The sequence below is a fragment of the Bufo bufo genome, chromosome 1 (genome assembly GCF_905171765.1).
Source record: "Bufo bufo chromosome 1, aBufBuf1.1, whole genome shotgun sequence".
Lineage (NCBI taxonomy): Eukaryota > Metazoa > Chordata > Amphibia > Anura > Bufonidae > Bufo > Bufo bufo.
The window spans coordinates 793,587,486-793,601,318 of record NC_053389.1 but is presented as its reverse complement, the minus strand read 5'-3'; positions in this window follow the sequence as shown (position 1 = coordinate 793,601,318).

Below are 13,833 nucleotides of genomic sequence, written 5' to 3'. Positions count from 1 at the left end.
TTGAAGGGCGGCCCTCAGGTCATCAAGGTTCTGGGGGTATAGAGTTACGAGCCTCTACACGGCGACTCAGCTGATCCCTTAGGTTTTCAATGGGATTCAGGTCTGGAGAAAGTGCAGGCCTCTCCATTAGAGGTTCCCCAGTCTCCAGCAGCCATTCCCTAATGATGTGACTTCGATGAGCTGGCGCATTGTCCTCCATGAAGATGAAATTAGGTTCATACAGAGGCACAATGACTGGATTAATGATGTTATTCAGGTAGTATGGGCTTGTCACTGTAGCATTCACACAGTGTAGGGCAGTTCTGTATTGACTAGACACAGGCTCGTCTGGTTACAACAGTGGCTGATGCATAGCGCTCTCCTTGACGTCTCCAACATCGTCATCGGCCATCATTTCTGCTCAGCGTGAATCAACTTTCATCAGTGAACAGCACTGAGGCCCGCTGGTCCCTCGTCCAGTGTAGATCCTCCCTGACCCATATAAGACGATGATGCCTGTGCCTGGTCGTGTGGTCAGGTACCCTTGCAGGTTGTCTAGCAGGAAGACCACGCTGATGTAAATGGTTTTGAATGGTCTGACGTGACACTTGGGTGCCTCTCACCTCCGTGTAATGTGCCTGGAGTTCTGTGGCATTCATCATCCGTTTCCACAGGGCATTGTTCACAAAGAAGCGGTCATCAGTGTGGGATGTGGCCAAAGCACAGTGGTGTGCCTAGGGTGTTTGGCACCCGGGATGGGTCCTTTCTCTGGCACCCCCCCCCCCCCCCCCCCCCCCCCAATACAAAAAAAAAAAAATGTACCCCCTCACAGTAGTATTGCCCTCATTGTACAACCTTCACACCAGTTTTGTACAGATGTGTGCCCCTCACAGTAGTAATGCCCTTTCTGTGCCCCCTTCACAGTAATAATCCCCATTGTGCCCCCTTCATAGTAATAATCCCCATTGTGCCCCCTTCATAGTAATAATGCCCATTGTGCCCCCTTAATAGCAGTAATGCCCTCTGTGCCCCCTTCACAGTAATAATGTCCATTGTACCCCCTTAATAGTAGTAATGCCCTCTGTGCCCCTTCATTGTAATAATGCCTTCTGGCTCTGTGCCCCCTCCATAGTAGAAATGCCCATTGTGCCCAATTCACATTAGTAATGCCCTCTGTGCCCCCTCCATAGTAATAAAGTCCTCTGTGCCCCCTCCATAGTAATAAAGTCCTCTGTGCCTTCTCTATAGTAATAAAGTCCTCTGTGCCCCCTCCATAGTAATAAAGTCCTCTGCGCCTTCTCCATAGTAATAAAGTCCTCTGTGCCCCCTCCATAGTAATAAAGTCCTCTGTGCCTTCTCCATAGTAATAAAGTCCTCTGTGCCTTCTCCATAGTAATAAAGTCCTCTGTGCCCCCTCCATAGTAATAAAGTCCTCTGTGCCTTCTCCATAGTAATAAAGTCCTCTGTGCCCCCTCCATAGAAATATAGTCCTCTGTGCCTTCTCCATAGTAATAAAGTCCTCTGTGCCTTCTCCATAGTAATAAAGTCCGCTGTGCCCCCTCCATAGTAATAAAGACCTCTGTGCCTTCTCTATAGTAATAAAGTCCTCTGTGCCCCCTCCATAGTAATAAAGTCCTCTGTGCCCCCTCCATAGTAATAAAGTCCTCTGTGCCTTCTCTATAGTAATAAAGTCCTCTGTGGTGCCCCCTCCATAGTAATAAAAACCTCTGTGCCTTCTCTATAGTAATAAAGTCCTCTGTGACCCCTCTGTATTAAAAACAAAAACAAAAAAAACAACAACACAGTAACTTCTCACCTTGTCCCGTTCCTGAAGCTCACATACCTCTCTGCCCCGCAGGCACAGATCGCTCTGCAGCACAGTGTGGGCGAGGCTATGCAGATTTCCGGGCAGCAGGCACCGCCCACACAGGCCGGCAGTGCGATCTGTGCCTGCAGGCTGAATGGTGGAGCGGGGATAAGTCTTCCTGCTTCACCATTCTGTGCGCCGCCGGCCTGAAGGACGGGAGCTGAGCGGTGAGTGGCAGGACATCAGCTCCCTGCGCTCCAGCAATGAGCACTTCCATCTGTATTGATGGAAATGCTCATTGCTTCTGGCACCCCCCTGAGAGCCGGCACCCAGGGCAGACCGCCCCCCCACCCCCTTAGCATGCCACTGCCAAAGGACGTCCACTTCTCTGCCTTTCTGTGACTCTTCCAATCTCTCTGTATCTCTGATACAACTTGCTGATGACACTCTGTGAGACTCTAAGCTCAGTGGCCACTTCCGTCTAAGAACACCCTGCTTGAAGCCTCGCAATGGCGAGGTACTGTTGATCTATTGTTAGGTGTCGTCTTAGTCTCATGATGTCAAAATGTAAGCAGCATGATGAGGAGGACTGTTTAAATACTAATTCTAATTGAACCAGGAAATTTATTGGGCACCTCAAGCCAAATATCCCTAACATTTTTTGAGTAGTGTACAGTGGATATAAAAAGTCTACACACCCCTGTTAAAATGTCAGGTTTCTGTGATGTAAAAATAAATGAGACAAAGGTAAATCATTTCAGAACTTTTTCCACCTTTAATGTCACCTATAAACTGTACAACTGTATATAGAAATCTATCTATCTGCTCACTTGTATGATGTCGCAGTGTCAGTGACCCCCCCCCCTTCCCCATCTCACACTGACGGTCACTGATCCTTTGTCCTGTGTCTCCTATTCTATGCAGATAACCAGACGGATCAGTGTGATGAGGGGATCATGGCCCCCGGCATTGTATTCTTCATCCTGTCTACTGGATGTGGATACAGACGGCTGCTCACACTGGCAGAGATTTAACTATTGCTATGGAGCAGTTGACCATAGCAACCAGATTCCTGACCTTTACAAAATGATCACACAGTCTGACTGGTTGCTAGGCAACTGCCCCATTTTCCCACCTTTGATAAATATTCTCCATTACCTGTAAAGACATTACTGGTGCACCATCCTGTAGCCTGCGCCAAACTCGCCTGAAGATGAATATGGCGGTAATACACTGGTCTTCTACATTATGGATGCTGGATGGCAGCCATGACAGTGAGGTCACCCAACTTTCCATAGACCCTGAGTGACATATAGATCTTTACTAGTATTGTTAGAATGAAACTCATTACCTCTCGGAGTTCCGGTCAGCCGAGCCGCGGTGAGTCCGGGAGACGCAGCCTTCACACTGACCGGACCACACCCGTGTGGAGGCATCATTATACATCACAATTCTGTATTCTTCAGAGCCGTAATCTCCCAGCATTCACTACTTGTTAATGGTCTGTACAGATAATACCTTCTAGTGATCTGCATTCTTTGATGTATAGACAGTATCACACAGGATAGGCTTAGATACAGTGGCTGAGCAGACGGTAACACACAGGATAGGCTTAGATACAGTGGCTCAGCAGACAGTATCATAGCATAGGCTTAGATACAGCGGATCAGCAGAAAGTATCACACAGGACATGTTTAGATACAGTGGCTCAGCAGACAGTATCACACAGGATAGGCTCAGATACAGTTGTTCAGCAGAAAGTATCATACCGAAAAGGCTTAGATGCAGTGGCTCAGCAGACAGTATCACACAGAATAGGCTTAGATACAGTATAATGTGAGATTGTGAAACAGCTCTTATTGCATGAACACTGTAATTTTGCTGTTTGGCCACAAGAGGACACTGTTTTACCACAGAGCTAAACAGATTGCTTAGATTTAAATATTCATAGGAGGTGGAGCTGTGTGTCTAGAGGAAGGAAGCTGGCATCCATCTTAGTTGCTGACTGGAAAGGTGTGTGAGAGAAGAAATCCATTAACATCCAAGCGTGGAGTCATCACTTGAACTACAGCCAAGTGAAGCTGATCGTGTCAAGGACCCAGATCCCATTTAGGAGAAGTACAGCTGCCAGGATCGCTTATGAGAGCTGGAGAGCAAAGCAACGGACCCTGCGGTACCGCACGTGTGTTGGATCAGCCTTTGTTCAGTTCTCAGTCACCAGCTATGCCTATCCACTCCCACGGATTGAGGAATCGTTGTCAGCCCTGAGCCAGGCGAAGTTCTTCTCGACTCTTGACCTGGCCAGTGGGTATTGGCAGGTACCGGTGGCCAAGAAGGAAAAAGCGAAGACGGCTTTCATTCTACCTATGAGACTCTACGAGTTCAACCAGATGCCATTCGGTCTCTCCAATGCTCCGGGAACATTCCAGTGGTTGATGGAGCACTGTCTGGGGGATCTCAACTTTGAGTCAGTATTGATATACCTGACCGACATAGTAGTGTTTGGGGCCTCCTTTGAAGATCATCTCCAGAAGCTGCGACAGGTCCTAGGACAGCTATGGAACCATGGGCTCAAGATCAAGCCCAAGAAGTGCCAACTGTTTCGACAGCAGATAAAGTATTTGGGACATGTGGTGACCCCGGAGGGGGTAAAACCGGTCCCCAGCAAGGTGGAAGCTGTCCAGAAGTGGCCCCAGCTGAGTACACTACGTTTGTGGGACTGGCCGGCTACTACAGGAGGTTTATACCCAAATTTGCTCATCTGGTGGGCCCGTTAAACGAGTTATTGAGGGGAACTGCGAGAGGCCCGAAGAATCATCCCATAGACTGGGGACCCCGGCAACAAGAGGCCTTTGAGGCAGTGAAGGAGGCGCTGACCAGTGTCCCAATCCTGGCTTATGCGCAGTTCAACACCCCATTCCTTCTGTACACTGACGGAAGTCTACATAGTCTGGGGGCCGTGTTATCCCAAGTCCAGGATGGATGTGAGAGAGTCATTGCCTATGGAAGCCGGTCTTTGAAGAAGTCAGAGCGCAACCCTGACAACTATAGCTCCTTTAAACTGGAACTACCGGCGCTGGTGTGGGCAATGACCGAAAGGTTCGCAGAGTACCTGACAGGTGCAGAGGTGACCATGCTGATGGACAACAACCCGTTAGCACATCTGGAGAATGCCAAGCTCGGTGCCCTTGAGCAGAGGTGGTTGGATCAAGTTCCGGTCAGGTAGAGAGAACGTCAATGCCAATGCTCCCGAGTCCCTGTAAGGGCGCCGACTCAAAGAGCCGATGAAGAGCTAGAGGACACTAAAACTCCTGACCTTGGTCGATTACCCATGTTCCAGGACGTGGCACATTCAAGTGGGGTGGTGTCCGGGATGTCCATGGTGTTGGGAAAGACGCTGGCTGATTGGGAGAGAGTCCAGAATGGCTGCCTGGACCTGTGAAAAGTGAGTGAATGGGTCCGGACCAAGACCTGGCCTCGGCCGGAAGAGCGGGCCCATCTGAATCCAGAAGACCAAAAGTTGTTGAGGCAGTGGGATAAGCTGACTGTTACCCAGGGCCTCCTGTGTCAGACCATATACTTACAGTCAGAGCTGTAGTACCGGCAACAGATTGTCATCCCAATGTCATTGGGACCGGAGGCCACCCGGGAAGCCCATGAGTGGGGCGCCCATTTCGGGAGCGACAAAACGTTCAAGTGGCTCCAACGGCTGGTATACTGTCCAGATCTGGCAGACATGGTGGCCGAGGCCTGTCTTAAGTGTCAGCCCTGCAGGCTGAGCAAGAGTACTGAACAGCGGGCTCCTGTCCAGGCCATCCGGACTCCAGCGACACTAGAGCTTCTTATGATCGATTATGTACAGATTGGATACTCTACCTCGGGACACTCGTACTGTCTAGTCATGACAGACCATTTCACAAAGTATGCGGTGGCTGTACCCACCAGAGACCAGACAGCAGAGTCGGCCGCCAAAGCGGTATGCAAACACTTTATACAGGTGTTTGGGTGTCCACGGAGAATACATTCAGACCAGGGGGCATGTTTCCAGGGTACTCAAGGGAGTTGCCGTGGGGAGCCCATGTGCCCCGACATTTGCAAACTTATACCTGGGCTGGTGGGAAAAAGAATGTGTCTTTGGTGAACATCTGGATGAATGGTCGTCATGTATCCAACTATGGTTGCGTTACATCAACAACTTTTTGATCCTTTGGAGGGGGGGGGGGGGGTCATCGCAATTTTAGGCCTTTGTCAGACAATTGAATGATAACAACGTAGGACTTAATTTTACGTCCACAGTGGATCCCTGTCAAATTACGTTCCTTAATCTACTCATAACCAAACAAAATGATGGACATCTCACCACTAAGATGTACCGGAAATCCACCGCTACCAACAGCTTATTACAATGGGAAAGTTGCCACCCATACGCTTTGCGTAGGGGCATACCTAAGGGACAATATCTTAGGGCGAGGAGGAACTGTTCAGAACCATTTGATTTAAAACATGCGGCCAATGGTCTTAGAACGAGATTTAGGGCGAGAGGCTACCCTGACTCCATCCTCAGAAACGCATACCACCACGCACGATGCTCTGACCGTAATACCCTATTGGTCCCCGAGGAAAGGAGTACGGAGGAGCATACAGTCAGGTCCATAAATATTGGGACATGGACACAATTCTAACATTTTTGGCTCTATGCACCACCACAATGGATTTGAAATGAAACGAACAAGATGTGCTTTACCTGCAGACTGTCAGCTTTAATTTGAGGATATTTACATCCAAATCAGGTGAACGGTGTAGGAATTACAACAGTTTGCATATGTGCCTCCCACTTGTTAAGGGACCAAAAGTAATAGGACAGAATAATAATCATAAGTCAAAGTTTCACTTTTTAATACTTGGTTTCAAATCCTTTGCAGTCAATTACAGCCTGAAGTCTGGAACTCATAGACATCACCAGACGCTGGGTTTCATCCCTGGTGATGCTCTGCCAGGCCTCTACTGCAACTGTCTTCAGTTTCTGCTTGTTCTTGGGGCATTTTCCCTTCAGTTTTGTATTCAGCAAGTGAAATGCATGCTCAATCGGATTCAGGTCAGGTGATTGACTTGGCTATTGCATAACATTCCACTTCTTTCCCTTAAAAAACTCTTTGGTTGCTTTTGCAGTATGCTTTGGGTCATTGTCCATCTGCACTGTGAAGCGCCGTCCAATGAGTTCTGAAGCATTTGGCTGAATATGAGCAGATAATATTGCCCGAAACACTTCAGAATTCATCCTGCTGCTTTTTTCAGCAGTCACATCAATAAATACAAGAGAAGCAGTTCCATTGGCAGCCATACATGCCCACGCCATGACACTACCACCACCATGCTTCACTGATGAGGTGGTATGCTTAGGATCATGAGCAGTTCCTTTCCTTCTTCATACTCTTCTCTTCCCATCACTCTGGTACAAGTTGATCTTGGTCTCATCTGTCCATAGGATGTTGTTCCAGCACTGTGAAGGCTTTTTTAGATGTCGTTTGGCAAACTCTAATCTGGCCTTCCTGATTTTGAGGCTCACCAATGGTTTACATCTTGTGGTGAACCCTCTGTATTCACTCTGGTGAAGTCTTCTCTTGATTGTTGACTTTGACACACATACACCTACCTCCTGGAGAGTGTTCTTGATCTCGCCAACTGTTGTGAAGGGTGTTTTCTTCACCAGGGAAAGAATTCTTTGGTCATCCACCACAGTTGTTTTCCGTGGTCTTCCGGGTCTTTTGGTGTTGCTGAGCTCACCGGTGCGTTCCTTCTTTTTAAGAATGTTCTGAACTGTTGTTTTGGCCAGGCCTAATGTTTTTTGCTATCTCTCTGATGGGTTTGTTGTGTTTTCTCAGGCTAATGATGGCTTGCTTCACTGATAGTGACAGCTCTTTGGATCTCATCTTGAGAGTTGACAGCAACAGATTTCAAAGGCAAATAACAGACTCAAAATGAACTCTGGACCTTTTATCTGCTCATTGTAATTGGGATAATGAGGGAATAACACACACCTGACCATGGAACAGCTGAGAAGCCAATTGTCCCATTACTTTTGGTCCCTTAACAAGTGGGAGGCACATATGCAAACTGTTGTAATTCCTACACCGTTCACCTGATTTGGATGTAAATACCCTCAAATTAAAGCTGCCAGTCTGCAGTTAAATCACATCTTGTTCGTTTCATTTCAAATCCATTGTGGTGGTGTATAGAGCCAAAAATGTTAGAACTGTGTCGATGTCCCAATATTTATGGACCTGACTGTACAACTAGAATAATCGGCACCTTCGACGCGGGACATATGTAGGTCATGGACATCATTAATCGGTGCTGGTGCATTCTACGCACAGATCCCGATTTGGCGCAATTGGTTAGTGAATCCCCCTCGATTACATACCGGAGGGGCAGGAACATCAGGGATCGTGTGGTTCACAGTTTTCTCTCTTCTCCGCAACAACAGACGTGGCTGTCTCCAAAACCAACAGGCACTTTTAGATGCAGTGGATGCGTTGCATGCAGGTCAATACAGCTGGGGAGAACCTTCCGCAGCTCGACAACTCAGCAGACCTATGAGATAAAATCATTCATTAACTGCAGGACAACAGCAGTGGTATACCTTATGACATGTACCTGCGGTTCACAATATGTTGGAAAAATGATTTGCGAATTAAGACGCAGAATAGGGGAGCATCTTAATGATGTACGTAATAATAAAGATACCTCGATCTCCAGACATATGAATGAGGTACAGTACAGACCAAAAGTTTGGACACACCTTCTCATTCAAAGAGTTTTCTTTATTTTCATGACTATGAAGGCATCAAAACTATGAATTAACACATGTGGAATTATATACATAACAAACAAGTGTGAAACAACTGAAAATATGTCATATTCTAGGTTCTTCAAAGTAGCCACCTTTTGCTTTGATTACTGCTTTGCACACTCTTGGCATTCTCTTGATGAGCTTCAAGAGGTAGTCCCCTGAAATGGTCTTCCAACAGTCTTGAAGGAGTTCCCAGAGATGCTTAGCACTTGTTGGCCCTTTTGCCTTCACTCTGCGGTCCAGCTCACCCCAAACCATCTCGATTGGGTTCAGGTCCGGTGACTGTGGAGGCCAGGTCATCTGGCGCAGCACCCCATCACTCTCTTTCATGGTCAAATAGCCCTTACTTTCAAAGTTTTCCCAATTTTTCGGCTGACTGACTGACCTTCATTTCTTAAAGTAATGATGGCCACTCGTTTTTCTTTACTTAGCTGCTTTTTTCTTGCCATAATACAAATTCTAACAGTCTATTCAGTAGGACTATCAGCTGTGTATCCACCTGACTTCTCCTCAACGCCACTGATGGTCCCAACCCCATTTATAAGGCAAGAAATCCCACTTATTAAACCTGACAGGGCACACCTGTGAAGTGAAAACCATTTCAGGGGACTACCTCTTGAAGCTCATCAAGAGAATGCCAAGAGTGTGCAAAGCAGTAATCAAAGCAAAAGGTGGCTACTTTGAAGAACCTAGAACATTACATATTTTCAGTTGTTTCACACTTGTTTGTTATGTATATAATTCCACATGTGTTAATTCATAGTTTTGATGCCTTCATAGTCATGAAAATAAAGAAAACTCTTTGAATGAGAAGGTGTGTCCAAACTTTTGGTCTGTACTGTACATGCAGGGAATACCAACTTCATGAGATTTCAAGGGATTGAACATATCAGGCAGATGCCACGAGGAGGGGATCTGGATAACAGACTTTTGAGAAAGGAGCTCCAATGGGTTTTTCGGATGAACACAGAGACTCCGAGAGGACTAAATGAACGCAGCAGCTTTGCCTGCTTTATTGAATAATCTAGCGTTTATGGTATTAACTCGCACTGCAGCTCCGCCTGTGTTGGTTCTGCCGCAGTACTCATTTTGTTCCTTGTCTAAAAATATCAGGTGTATTATCAGTTTTATTTTATTTTATTTTTCTGTAGCTATATGCTCTCTAACATTACATCTGTTAGTAGCCAAATAATTGTGGGCTTTATAATACTTGTCAACACACTGCTGACATTAGTCTCTTTTGGACTGCTGTCAGGGCCTCTGGAGTACATCTGCCACTCATGGCATTTCTAATCATCTTGAGGGGGTTTACAAGTCGCCTAATGATCCCCCATACTAACCTTGAAGGTGCCTGGCCGCATCATAGGTAACCCAGCAGCGCGATCGGAAGCTTGGCCCCCCTCCTCTGATTGGCTGCCTCGTACAGCGCCCACCCTCCCCTTCACATGCGCTGGAGTCGGCGGCGCGCCCGCGGCCATCACAGCGCTGCTAATGCTGCGACCCACATGTGCAGCGTTCACCGCCAACTCCATTACAAAGTAGTGACCGTCAGAATATTATTCCTTCTGTTGTGCCTGGTGCTCCTGATGAAGTGCCCCCGCTAATAGGGGCACAGAAACGCGTAGAGCGCATGCAGGGCATTCAAATCTTGCGGCTGTTAAGTAGCGCAGGGATTTACAGTTTATTACCCAGCACAATAGCTAGGGGCGTAGCTATAGGGGGTGCAGAGGTAGAAGTCGCTACCGGGCCCAGGAGCCTGAGGGGCCCAAAGACCCTTTCGGTGCATAAGAAGACACCGGTATTATAGAAAGTGCATGCTGGTCAAGTTACACCTCTGGCTGGAGGGAAGGGGTAAGGTCAGAAATTTGTTATGGGGAGGGGGGGTAGTGTGTAGGGTTGCCACCTGTACGGGAATGACCCGGACAGTCCGGGTTTGCAATCCTGTGCCCGGGTACAAGCCTTTCTTAGACCCGGGCACAGGATCAGCTGTGAATGATGGCGGCGGCGGCAGGGGACAGGGAGATGAGCGCTTCCATTGTGGAAGCGCTCATCTCCATAGTCATCTGTATCGCCGTCCTCAGGACAGCGATACAGATGGCTGTGCTGCGGCGGGGGAGGGAGAGGCGTCTCCCTCCCCTGTTCCTCTGTTAGGCTGCTGGCCTTGTGCCTGCAGCCTATCAGAGGCCGGTGCAGGCGGCGCAATGACGTCATCACGCCGCCTGAGCCGTACAGCACGGTACACCGGCCGAGAAGAGGCCTGCATCGCTTCGTTGGAGGTAAGTAAAAGTTTTTTAGTTTTTTTTTTAGAGAAGAGAGGCACCTGAAATTGGCACATATGGGGGAAGGGGTGGAAAGAGGCACCTTATACTGGCACATATTGGGGAGGAGGAGAAATGAGGCACTTGAAACTGGCACATATGGGGGAAGGGGGGGGAGGCACCTTATACTGGCACATATTTGGGGGGGGGGGGGTGGAGAAAAGAGGCACTTGAAATTGGCACATATAGGGGAAGGGGTGGAAAGAGGCACCTTATACTGGCACATATTGGGGGGGAAGAGGCACCTTATACTGGCACATATTGGGGGGGGGGGAAGAGGCACCTTATACTGGCACATATTGGGGGGGGGAATGAGGCACTTGAAACTGCCACATATGGGGGAAGGGGAGGAAAGAGGCACCTTATACGGGCACATATTGGGGGGGGAGAATGAGGCACTTGAAACTGCCACATATGGGGGGGAAGGGGGGAAAGAGGCACCTTATACTGGCACATATTGGGGGGGGGGGAGAATGAGGCACTTGAAACTGCCACATATGGGGGAAGGGGAGGAAAGAGGCACCTTATACTGGCACATATTGGGGGGGAAGAGGCACCTTATACTGCCACATATTGGGGGGGGGGGATGAGGCACTTGAAACTGCCACATATGGGGGAAGGGGAGGAAAGAGGCACCTTATACTGGCACATATTGGGGGGGGGGGGGAGAATGAGGCACTTGAAACTGCCACATATGGGGGGTAGGGGGGAAAGAGGCACCTTATACTGGCACATATTGGGGGGGGGGGAGGGAGAATGAGGCACATGAAACTGCCACATATGGGGGAAGGGGGGGAAAAAGGCACCTTATACTGGCACATATTGGGGGGGGGGGGGAGAATGAGGCACTTGAAACTGCCACATATGGGGGGGAAGGGGGGGAAGAGGCCCCTTATACTGGCACATATTGGGGGGGGGGGGAGAATGAGGCACTTGATACTGGCACATATAAGGGAAGGGGGGAAAGAGGCACCTTATACTGGCACATATTGGGGCGGAGAAAAGAGGCACTTCTTACTGACACATGTGGGGGCATCTATGGGGGGCACTTCTTACTGGCACATTATTTGGGGGCTTCTACTGAGGCCACAAAGAAGGGGTATTTTATATGGGGGGCTCTGTGTGGTACTAGTGTTATCAGGGGGTTTATCTGTTTCTGCAGTATAGTATTGGGGAGCACAGCGGCACAGTATTGGGGGTAGTAGGATGATTTGTCCAGAAGATGGGAGGATGATGGAAAAGCAGTAAACTAAGATTTTTTTGTTGTTGTTGTCAAACTGCAGAGATGAAAAATGGCGACAAAATGGTAGTCTGGTCTGAAGGTCTGAAAGGAGAAGATGAGGACAGAGAACATCTACATCAAAGGAGACGTCACTGGATGTAAGAGGTATGGGGCGCTGTATTTCTGTAGTGAAGGGATCAGGGGCGTAACGATCGTGGTGCGACAGCGACCAGGGGTGGAGGCGGGACATTGGCGTGGCTGGACATGGGTGGGGCCTGGAAGGGGGCCCTCCCTCCCTCCTGTTCGGGTTTGGCTTGAAGAAAAGGTGGCAACCCTAGTAGTGTGCCGTTTCAATTTTTGCCTCAGGCAGCAGAAACGCTATGTTGGCCACAAAGCACTGAGGGAAAGGGGGGCCCAAGCTTTTGGACTCTTGCATCGGGGCCCATGAGCCTTTAGCTACGCCCCTGACAATGGCGCTCAGTCTGAAATAGGTGCCAGGCTTTGTTACTGTCCCTCTTGGCACACCTCCAGTCAGGCCAGTAGTGGGCTAACACTTATCAAACGCCCCAAACCGATATAGAGTTTTAGGGTTCATACGGCTATCTTGTTGGGATACCTGGTGACCTTTATCCAGGATATACAAATAGCGGATGACACCGATATTACTAGTGGTACTCACCTTTGGACAAATACTAAGGTCCAGTGAGTTTACAAATTACCACTAGTTTTCTTTTGGGAAGTGGTTCAGGGTAGAGATACAGTAGCACCGTATTGTAACCATCTATCAGCATACCTACTGCTAGTGGGACTGTGGGGATCACCTCACACAGCTCCAATTTGGCGCGTTTCCTTTTCGGCCTAGTCCTGGTAAGGGCACATGAGCCTAGTGATTTTAATTCATTCTCTCATAAAGTTTTCCTTTTAACCCTACAGATACGTTTTGAATTTAGTACGGTCTCGTGACCAAATATTTTTCAGTGAACCCGGAGTTACAGTATTACATGACAGACTTAGATGCACCAGACACTTGTATAAAAATCCAGTAAAACCAGTCCTCCTGGGTTATGACCCCGGTCAGACGTTTTCTGCTCCAGTCCAGTTTAGCTCTGATCTCCATCTTCTTACTTCCAGGCAGTTTTATACCATATGCGGGTAATGGATCCCTGGGCTAGGCGTACATTAGGGGGGCCCAAACACACCTCTGCCATATAAGAAACCAGTATGGCAAGTGGTAAGGGGGGCCCTAAAACAGATTTCGCTCAGGGCCCAGGAGATTTCTGCTGGTAGCAGTGGTTCCATTACCTCGTCACTGACAGGACCTCACAGATCTTCAGAGGCTTGTGGAGTCCATGTCTCGACGGGTCGGAGATGTTTGGTGACTCGAGAGGGATCTATACAACATTTCTGACCATAATGGAATCATTGTGGGTTTCAGGGGCCTGGGAAAGCTGGGTGCACTCATTTTTGTTTTTTTTATATTGCGCAGGTGGAGTAGACCTTTTTTGGGAGCAGGAGGTTCAGGTTGGGAGCAGAAGATCTATGGGATCTCAGGCAATCTTTTTCCTCAGTCCTGTGTGAATATTGGGAGTTCACGCTTCGTTTGGTGGTAAAAGGTGAATTGTGTTATGGATTCCGTTACCACGGACCATAACGTAAT